An 11,792-nucleotide genomic window follows, 5' to 3' on the forward strand; every position below is an offset into this window, starting at 1 on the left:
ATCCTGGAATTTTGTACTATTTTGATAAATAAGGTGACACGTATGCTAGGTGACGAGCGTGTGGGCGTGCACTTGTAGGGATTGTGACTTGGTATGTCCCATGGCGACTATATAGTTTCATATTTTGATATATTGTATATCATGTGTTTTAGTAATTGGTTTGTTAACTTGGGCTGCATGCCATGTTTACGGCCTTTGTGTCGACCTGTTTAAACCCTTAAGGTTATTTTACTACTATCCTCACTCTATTTGATTTGAAAGGATATCCTCAGTCATGTTTTACCTGTTTATTGTTAAATCTGGTTTCATCACTCTACTTCTTAATATATGAAAACTGTTTGGGCTGAGTTTCACTGATTTTTCACAGATATGCCCGAGTGGCCGTGAGGTTAATGATTGAGAGAGATCGAGGACCTAAGGAGGAGGATTATATATATATATGGATCGGGCTGCACGCCACAACGATATTATATATGTAAGCACGTGATTTTTGCCCTATATGAGAATTACTCCCAAAAAATTCAAAAATAAAATAATTTTTCTTGGTGTGCAATTTTTGTGATATTTTGTGATATTTTGTGTAACTATTTGTATGTTTGTCTATGCATGTTTATTTGATTAATAAAAAATACAAAATATGTCGCATTTTTGCATGTAGGATTTAATTCTACAATTGTTAGTAATTAAATTTGTTTACAAAAATTAAAACTTACAAAAATAGGCATCTTTTGCATTTTTAGCATTTAATGTCCAAATGAACAATTTTATGCTTAATTATTACTTAATTGTGCGTTAATTGTTATTGGAAGTTAATTTGCGCTTTTATAACTTAATTTAGTTCTTAATAATAATTTAAGTACTTTTATAATTTAGTTTTAGAAAAATAAAAGAAGAAAAGAGAACAAAAATACAAAGAAAAATCGGATTGGGCCACTTCTTCAATTTCAAACCACAGGCCCAAATAATTGCCCAACTTTCCCCATGACCCGGTCCACTTCAAACCGGGTCGACCCGGTCCGCTCCATTAACCCAACACCCCTTCTTCATTTTTGTCCAACACAAAACAAAACCAAAAAAATAAAAAAATTATCACTATTAATAATTTTATTTTTTGTTTTTTTTATATATAAAAAATCCGAAAAAATATATATTTTTTTTTAAAATATATAATAATTTCGGGAATGATTTAAAAAAATATAAATAAGAAAAAGGGAAGTATTGAATAAAAAAAATATAAAAGTAAAAATAGGTGAAATTCTCTTTTTAAAAAAAAGTAAAAGAATGTAGAAAATTAAAAAAAATAAAAAGTTTTGTGGAATTTTTAAAAAATTTAAAAGTAAAAGAAGGTTGGAATTAAAAAATAAATATAAAGGTATCTGAAAATTTAAAAAATTTAAAGTAATTGAAAGTAGCATTTTTGAAAGAAAAAGAAAAGATAGTGGTTTGTTTTTTAAAGAAAAGTTAAATAAAGTGAGATTCTCTTTTAAAAAAATAAAAAGTGGGATTTTAAATAAGATAAAGTAATTAAAGTTGGAATTTTAAAAATAAAAGTAAATAAAGGTGGGATTTCTTTTTCTAAAAAAATAAAAGCAATTTGTAAGTGAGATTTCTTTTAATTAAAAAATAAAAAATAATAATAAAAAACAAATCTGAAAATTTCGAAAATTTTGCTATAAATAAAAGAGAAAATTTAGGAAGAAGGGGTGGAAAAAAAGAGGAAAAACTAGATAGAGAGAAGAAAAAAAGAGGGGGCGGAGTGAGAAGTATACACCCGATATACATTCTGGATACACTGAATATACAGGGGCAGAATTCATTTTGGAGAGTTTTGAAGTTGAAAAAGAATAGTTACTGCTTCATTGCCTCGCTTAAGATCTGAAATAGTCAGAACCTTCCTGCCTTTTACTTCTTCTCTATACTTGGAGTCGTTTATAGTCTCCTGGGTTTTCTGCTATTCCTACTGTACTGGTTTGCGGTGTTGCTGAATCTGCTGTTGCTGTGTTATTACTGCTGCTGACTTCTCCTTCTTTTGTTCTTGTACTGCTGTTTCCAGGTACACATTTGTACAATCTCGGCTTGAAGCAAAAATGAAATATTAATCAGGCTTTGTTCCTGTTGAATTCCTCCTGTTTAGATTTGTGGTTGAATATAATTTTCTTTTCTTTGTATAAAAATGTAGTTGATTGATTAAATTAGTAACGATGTCACATATGTATAACTTCTTCATCTAATAATGTTAGTTTAAATTAATCAAAGAATAGTTAATCTGTTTTGATATTATGGTGTGTCAATCTCACGTTTTAGTATTATTGAATAATAGAATATAGAATGAAAGCAGTTTTTCTTTGTACAAACTCGGTCGCAATTTTCCATTCGCATTAGCCGTAAACTAATAATTAATAAGTTACGTTTTTAGCATGTAATTAATTAAGAGATTTTCTTTTATTTTAGAGACGAACTTAATAGGAAAATATAGTCACTGTAGGTTTATCCTTTTAAATAAAAATGAGACGAGCCTCGACAAACAAAAATGCACAAGCTGCGGGGCCCTCTAAATGTATATATTAAAATACTTAGAATTCGGGACAGGCCGTTTAGCGAATTTTACGGCCTTCCCAAAATAACAATACGCTAGTTGCTTTAGGCGCACCTTTAATAATTTAACCTTCTTAAACACGGGTGCACATTGATGTGACCCAAATCCAAATCTCAATAGAGTCAAAATGTGTCGACGACCACGGGTACATTGATTGTAACGCGGTTCGGGATATATTTTCACAACGTTGCAATTCCTTGTAGAAAATAATAATAACAATTATGAAAGCGGTAAAAAGTTAAAATTTGCACATAAGTTCATATTTGTATAAAATCAGATAATCAAGCCGAATATAACAGTTGAGCGACCGTGCTAGAACCACGGAATTCGGGAATGCCTAACACCTTCTCCCGGGTTAACAGAATTCCTTATCCGGATTTCTGGTACGCAGACTGTAATATAGAGTCATTCTTTTCCTCGATTCGGGATTAAAATTGGTGACTTGGGACACCCTAAATCTCCCAAGTGGCGACTCTGAAATAAATAAATAAATCCCGTTTCGATTGTCCTTTAATTGGAAAAAACTCCCTTGCACCCTCGCGGGTGTGGAAAAAGGAGGTGTGACAGCTCTGGCGACTCTGCTGGGGACGTAACCCAGAACCACTGGTTCAGGGTTAGAAATTCGAGCTTAGATAAATTGTTATATTTGGCTTTATCTGATTTTTACATGTTTTGAGCCTAATGTGCTAAATGTTGCTTTTACCGCTTTGATATTATGTGAACTGTATATAAATTGTGCCGAAACCCATCTTCTCTCTGAGTCTTCTGAATCATGAAGAAGGGTGTACTTCGTACGACTTCTTTTCTGTATAGTGTCAAGTCCCAATTTAGAACGAGGTTTGGATAAGTCGCAAAGCCGGTGAAGCTTCTGTATTCCCGGATTGCCGCCTCCTCCTCGGCTCGAGCTGTCCGCTCGGGTAAGCCAGGTCTAGAACAAACACCCAGGTTCTGAACCTAGTATAACAAAGCCACATGCCGGATCCCTAGTAGGAACGTTTGTTTGCATCACGTGCATTTGACTTTGGAGGCCCAACACAGGGGTTGGGTCTGTCTAGGACAGGTGTACCAAAAATGAAAATGATCATCCTGATGCATCTTACTTGCTACTACTTGCGCATTTATTTGATTCGGACTTGTGTGCTGACTGACTTGTGAATATCAGGAATAATATTTTGAAATCGAAAAAAAAAAAATAGCGGTTAGGGAATTGATTGTTTATTTTTGAAAAGAAAACAAATGCCCAAATACTATCAAAACTCTGCCGAAATTTTAAGAAAATGAAAAAAAATGTGTCTTATTAGTTTGTTTTATTAAAAGCTAAGAAAAGAAAAAAAAAAGTCGTTGTTCTGTTTTGTTTTTCAAAAAGAAAAAATAGAAAAAATATATAGTTTGTCTTGCCATGAAAATGAAAATGAAAAGAGTCTTATTTTTAAAATGGTTTTTTTTTTAATTATTTATTTGCTTATGAAAATGCAAAAAAATAAAATAAAAAATAAAAAAAGTCTTTCATTATTTGTCGCAAATATATATATATATATATATATATATATATATATATATATAAATCCGAAATTTTTTTTTACTTCCAAAATATATATATATCTTTATTTGTTGCAAAGAGTATTTGTCTTGCCAAAAAAAATCAAAGTAAAATTCCAAAAGATATGTCTTGCAAAAATATTATAAATATCTTTATTTTCCATTGTTGATAAAACAAAAGTAATAAAAATGTTTTCTTTTTTTAAAAAAAAAAAATCCGAAAATATTTTGATTCTTCTTTCAAAATTGAAAAGAAAATTCAAAATTCAAAAAATATTTTTAGAAGCATTTCTTTTATCAAAAGTAAAATTCCAAAAATATTTTCTTTTTTCTTTAGAATAAGAAAAAAAACAAATGAAAATTCAAAAAAATAATATCTTAGAAATCTTTCTTTTAAAAAGAAAATCAATCAAAAAGAAAATCAATCAAAAATATTTCCTTTCTCCTTTTAAAGTAGTTCTTTCACAAATTCAAAAAAGGAAGTTAGTTCATCTACTTATTCTTGATTGCCCGAACTACGCGGGTTTGATTCTCACCGGATGTGAGATACGTAGGCAACCCTCATCGGGTCCAACCCCACCTTTTGCTAAAATAGCCAAAAACCAATAAATAAACAAAAAAAATCATTCTGTCATAAATAAGTCAGGTGATGTTGTTTTGTCATAACATAGCCGAATGTTCCCGAAAGGGACGCCGGAAGGCTGATTTTGCATAAATAGCCACCTTTGGGTCATTTTTTAAGATTTGGTCCAGTTGACCCACACAGCCTTAAAAATCTTCGTCCCCGAGACGTTGAAAGGCCGTGCTTGCAATATTGAGTTTTCTAATTTGAAAAATGATAAAAAGAGTCATAAATAAGTTAGGTGATGCTGTTTGTCATAAATAGCCGAATGTTCCGAAAGGGACGCCGGAAGGCTGACTTTGCATAAATAGCCACCTTTTGGGTCATGTTTAGGATTTTTGGTCCAGTTTGCAACACCACATTTTCACTGTAATTTGAAAAAAAAACAAAGAGTCAGCGGTCAGATGAATACCGTTTGAATTTTTTTTAGTCAAAAATAAGTCGAGACAACTTCGGCAGTGTCTTAAACCGTTCTTGCCGAAATAGCCTTAGAGTATCTTTCAATTGTCGAAAGGTTATTTTTTCATAAAAGAACGGACAAGTTTGTAAAGTGTCATAAAATAATCCTCCCCGGCCTCAAAATTCATATGAATGTGGAAGGGGCCACATTTGCAAAAATAACTGTCCGGTTGCATTTGTCAAACGGAGAAAGGAAGCTGGCCATTTGTTTTTGAGTTTGTAAATCTTTTGATTAGAATATGCGGGTTGTTTGATTTTCAAGTTTGTAGGTCAATCTTTAAACCTTTGAAACCCAATTTGTTTTAATATGAAAATTGAAAAAAATGTTTATTATTGTTTATCTTTTATTAGTCCGAACTACGCAAGGTCTGATTCATGCGGGGTCATGATACGTAGGCAATCTCCATAAGATTCGATCACAACAAAAAGAAAAAAAAAATGAAAAAAGAATGAAAAAGAAAAAAAAGAAATGAAAAAAGGAAAAAATGAATGGAAAAAAAAATCGAAAAAAAGAGAAAAAGAAAAAAAGATGTTGTCAATAATGAGGACCGACTGAGTCCATTCTAACCTGTTTGTTTTGCAAATAAAGTTAAGGTGGTTAGTTGGAGAAGGGAAGTAGAGAAAATGATCCGAGAAGGGCGGGTTGTGATTAATAACAGTGACATGGAGCACTCGAACCCCCTCGAGAACTTGCCGACGGAGGTTGATGAGATTGAAGCTGGTAATGGTCTCGGCAGTATTGATGCAAAGCTCAGTGGCTAAAATGCCAATTTTGATAAAGTGGGAGGACGTTTCGTTCCTTGGTCAGCAAGAGAGAAGCTTGTGGTGGCTCATTTTGTTGTCATTTCTGTTGTTCGGATTATTAGGGTTATAAGTCGGATGTTGTCTTGTCCAGTTTGTTTTAGGATTTTGTTCTGGATTGTTTTGTTTGTTTTGTTATTTAAACCATTTCACCGGTAGTCTAATACAAAATCCGGTCTTTTATTATTTCCAGTCATCTTTTTGTTTAGTCCTTTTATCATTTTTGTTCAATGCCGATTCTAGGGACATGACATGCGCACCCAGTTTGGGCCTAGTCTTAAAAGTTAATCATAAAACCCTGGGAAGGTGATCAAAGCATTTAAAGGAAATAAGAACGGTTTGAGATTATTTGGAGCCCGAGTCATGTGGAACTGGGGCAAGTTAAACACAAAGAAAACCGTTAAAGAAAGATTCGCCTAAATTGGCATGAGGGTCGTTCATAATAATGAGAATGAGAGTGTCGCCCAACGGTGCTTTAGAAGTGACAAATGAACAAACAGATGTTGAATATAATTGTCAAGTCCAGCACCATCGGAAGAGACTATAAATCTATTGTTTAATTGTGTTGTTTGCACTTGGCATGTCTTGAAGACTGGAATGACGAAGACATTTTGTTCTGCTACCTAAACACTTTATCCTTCGCTACCCCTTTTGAGCCTTATTTATTTTCTTTCATACCCCTCATTCGGAATCAACAGCAATGACTAGGGAATACGAGCCTGGAAGGTAAAGAATAAAAAATAAAAAAAAAACGAAAAAAAGAAAAGAAAAGAAAAGAAAAATGATAACAAAAAAAAAAAGGAAAGTCAAATGAAAAAGAGGAATTGGGAACTACGTTTGACCTGATTCCTCAAAGAGGATACGTAGGCGCTTCACGGCTCGGTCATAGTTTTGAAAAATGAAAAACAATCTATTAAAATATCCCCAAGCCAGAAACTGGGGCAAATGTTGCGTTTGTTGTAAATAAATCTAGTTCCGAAAGTTGTAATTAATAACCCAAAATCGATGCATTTTTGAGCCTTTAATACCCTTTCTTTCTAGCCCTATCCAAAAACCCACATTACGGTCCAAAGAAAGACCTTCTGATCAGTCTTCAAAAGATGCCAAGTCAGACAAATGAAGAGTCTTACCGGCGAACATGACATTCTATTCCACAACAGAAAGGACTCTAATCTCCAACAGAAAGAGTCATACCGGCAACACTCCAAATCTCCAGCTGGAGAGAGATATAAAACGAGAGAGTCTTATTGGTGAAAACCTTCACAGGCACCATAAGGCGATGAAAGCTGAGAGAAAACCAAAATGAGAGAGGCTTGATAGTAAAAACCCTTTGGGCACTACAAGTCGAATAAGATTGAGAATCAGATGGGGAATCGCCAATTGAAAATCTTGAAATACGATTGATGGCAGCGGATAGGTCACATGTGCATGTCATGACCATTAGAGTCGGTATCTGCATTTGATAGGTTTTTATTTATAGTTTCTTTTGTTAAAGAGTCATCCTTTTCCTTTGTCTTTTTATTCTGTTCCCTTTTATCTTTTTTCCTTTTATAGTAAAATTCCCCAATAGAGTCTGTTTGGCCAGAACAAATGAGAAATGACTTCAAAATACGCCATCAGCTTTCCAAGATGAGATCTGACTAATACATCCAAGTGGTATAGTCAGCAAGGAACAAGCGCGAGGCCAGTGTCAAGAAAGATATCCCCAGCAAAAAGGAATTGACAAAAGGATTGACGAATGTCAAGAAGGATATCCTTGCCAAAATCAAAGATTGTAAACCTAAAGGCCAAGGCACGAGAACAAAGCAAGGAGAGCAATGAACATATTTGGGAAATCCATACGAGACTAAAAGGTCGGGGAAATGCCAGTTTCCGAGCTATGCCACAAAAGAAGAGGGATATCCCCAGCAGGAAGGGATTATCCCCAACAAATAATACCATCCCCAACAAGTTGTGAAGCGCAGAGCAAGGAAGGAGAAAGGGAAAACCATCCCAGTAGGAGTATCACAACCAACCACCACGTTTTGAACTAACAAATTTTGTTTGATTTGAAACAGGTAAAGGAAATGACATTGATGACAAAAATGCGTGCCATAAGGGAGACTGTCAAACTGGGGCAGAAAATTTTCTTTTCATTTAGAAAATTTTCTGGAAGTCAGGTACCCATTCGGGGAAGGATAAAGATAGCACCAATCTCAAGGGAAATGGTCTTAGAACCAATGTCGCCCCCAACATAATAAGTTTCAATGGAGGAAGTCGTTCCCCAGCAGACAGAACAAATGGATGAAACTTGTGCTCAGAAAAGCAGAGGGCCAGTATCATTCCCAACAGCCTTCCGAAGAGTGAAGCACTAGTTCTGAAGGAATGAAAATCCCCCAGCAGTGTTATCCTCAACAGCGTTATCCCCAGCTGATAACATTTTATCCCCCAGCAAGTAAGTAAATAATCCCCAGCAAGTGTTGAGGTAAGGCATTTTCAAGTTTTAAGGATATTTTGGGTTCATCCGCCCTCGAAAAGGATATGTTGGGTTCATCCGCCCTCAAACAGGATATGTTGGGTTCATCCGCCCTCGAACAGGATATTTTGGGTTCATCCGCCCTCGAACAGGATATTTTGGGTTCATCCGCCCTCGAGCAGGATATTTTGGGTTCATCCGCCCTCGAGCAGGATATTTTGGGTTCATCCGCCCTCGAACAGGATATTTTGGGTTCATCCGCCCTCGAACAGGATATTTTGGGTTCATCCGCCCTCGAACAGGATATTTTGGGTTCATCCGCCCTCGAACAGGATATTTTGGGTTCATCCGCCCTCGAATAGGATATTTTGGGTTCATCCGCCCTCGAATAGGATATTTTGGGTTCATCCGCCCTCGACTAGGGTATTTTGGGTTCATCCGCCCTCGACTAGGATATTTTGGGTTCATCCGCCCTCGAATAGGATATTTTGGGTTCATCCGCCCTCGAATAGGATATTTTGGGTTCATCAGCCCTCGAATAGGATATTTTGGGTTCATCCGCCCTCGAATAGGATATTTTGGGTTCATCCGCCCTCGAATAGGATATTTTGGGTTCATCCGCCCTCGAATAGGATATTTTGGGTTCATCCGCCCTCGAATAGGATATTTTGGGTTCATCCGCCCTCGAATAGGATATTTTGGGTTCATCCGCCCTCGAATAGGATATTTTGGGTTCATCCGCCCTCGAACAGGATATTTTGGGTTCATCCGCCCTCGAACAGGATATTTTGGGTTCATCCGCCCTCGAACAGGATATTTTGGGTTCATCCGCCCTCGAATAGGGTATTTTGGGTTCATCCGCCCTCGACTAGGGTATTTTGGGTTCATCCGCCCTCGACTAGGATATTTTGGGTTCATCCGCCCTCGAATAGGATATTTTGGGTTCATCCGCCCTCGAATAGGATATTTTGGGTTCATCAGCCCTCGAATAGGATATTTTGGGTTCATCCGCCCTCGAATAGGATATTTTGGGTTCATCCGCCCTCGAATAGGATATTTTGGGTTCATCCGCCCTCGAATAGGATATTTTGGGTTCATCCGCCCTCTAATAGGATATTTTGGGTTCATCCGCCCTCGAATAGGATATTTTGGGTTCATCCGCCCTCGAATAGGATATTTTGGGTTCATCCGCCCTCGAATAGGATATTTTGGGTTCATCCGCCCTCGAATAGGATATTTTGGGTTCATCCGCCCTCGAATAGGATATTTTGGGTTCATCCGCCCTCGAATAGGATTTATTTTCTAAATTGTTGTTGAAGCCAGACGCCCACCTGTATAACGAGAGGAATACTTTTTGTCTGTCCATTTCATATTTTAGGCGCCCACCTGTATAACAAGGGAATACATTCCACGCCTTTACCAATAGGAGACGCATTTCCTCCTAAGTTCATTTTACCCATAGGAGATGCATTTCCTCCTAAGTTTACTTTTACCCATAAGGAGACGCATTTCCTCCTAAGTTTAGTTTTACCCATAGGAGATGCATTTCCTCCTAAGTTTAGTTTTACCCATAGGAGACACATTTCCTCCTAAAGTTTAGTTTTACCCACAGGAGATGCATTTCCTCCTAAAGTTTATTTTATCCATAGGAGAGATATTTCCTCCTAAGTTTAGTTTTACCCATAGGAGAGGCATTTCCTCCTAAGTTAGTATTGAAGTTGGGAGCCCGCCCATATAACAGAGGCATACATTTCTGTCCTTTCATTCTGTTCTAGGTCGCCCACCAGTAAAATGCGGGAATACTTTCTGTTCTAGGTCGCCCACCAGTAAAATGCGGGAATACATTCATGTTCTAGGTCGCCCACCAGTAAAATGCGGGAATACATTCATGTTCTAGGTCGCCCACCAGTATAATGCGGGAATACATTCAGTCTTTTTCATTACAAGCGTTGAAGTTGGGAGCCCGCCCATATAATAGAGGCATACATTTCAAGATCAAGTCAGAAAACAATAAAATAGAGGGTTACAACAAGAATCCCCAGCAGGAAACAATAAAAATCCCCAGCACCGGGAAACAGAAGGTTGCAACAAGATGTCCCAGCACAAATTCAGGCGCATGAGTCAAAAGGAATAAAGGACGCGTCTTGAAAGAAGCAGCTGGTGAACATTAAATCATGCCCAGCATAACAAGTCTGATGAAGAAAGCCGTACCCACTAGAGGAACCGCCGAAAAGCTTGATGAAGAAAGCCATGTCCCCAAGCGGACCGAGCAAAATGATGAAAACTGGTATTCAGAAAAGCAAAGGGCCAGTATCATTCCAAAATTCAAGGAAGAAAAGCACCGAAGGAAACACAAGCCGACAAGAAAGCAAGGCAACAAGAACAAATTTTAGTCTAGCCTAGCTTCTTGTTTTCTTTTAAGCACGGTGTAACAAGGAGATCGGTAAGCAGTGATAACAACATGCAACAGCAGTAACATCGCAGTCCCACGGTAGTCCCAGCTACCAAAAACTTCCCGAACTACATTGACCTGATTCCTGTTTAGCCCAGGATATGTAGGAAACCTTTGAAGCAAAGGTTCGGTCAAATCTTTTTCAAAAAATGCTTCACACGGATGCTTCACACGGAGTACTCGGATGGGCAAAAGTCGCTCGCTTTATCTTTGCACGAAAACCCTTCGTGTCTCCGGGCAAAGAGGGGCAGCTGTAAGCACGTGATTTTTGCCCTATATGAGAATTACTCCCAAAAAATTCAAAAATAAAATAATTTTTCTTGGTGTGCAATTTTTGTGATATTTTGTGATATTTTGTGTAACTATTTGTATGTTTGTCTATGCATGTTTATTTGATTAATAAAAAATACAAAATATGTCGCATTTTTGCATGTAGGATTTAATTCTACAATTGTTAGTAATTAAATTTGTTTACAAAAATTAAAACTTACAAAAATAGGCATCTTTTGCATTTTTAGCATTTAATGTCCAAATGAACAATTTTATGCTTAATTATTACTTAATTGTGCGTTAATTGTTATTGGAAGTTAATTTGCGCTTTTATAACTTAATTTAGTTCTTAATAATAATTTAAGTACTTTTATAATTTAGTTTTAGAAAAATAAAAGAAGAAAAGAGAACAAAAATACAAAGAAAAATCGGATTGGGCCACTTCTTCAATTTCAAACCACAGGCCCAAATAATTGCCCAACTTTCCCCATGACCCGGTCCGCTCCATTAACCCAACACCCCTTCTTCATTTTTGTCCAACACAAAACAAAACCAAAAAAATAAAAAATAAAAGGTGAATTATCACTATTAATAGTTT

Source organism: Nicotiana sylvestris, chromosome 5 (assembly GCF_000393655.2).
Source record: "Nicotiana sylvestris chromosome 5, ASM39365v2, whole genome shotgun sequence".
Lineage (NCBI taxonomy): Eukaryota > Viridiplantae > Streptophyta > Magnoliopsida > Solanales > Solanaceae > Nicotiana > Nicotiana sylvestris.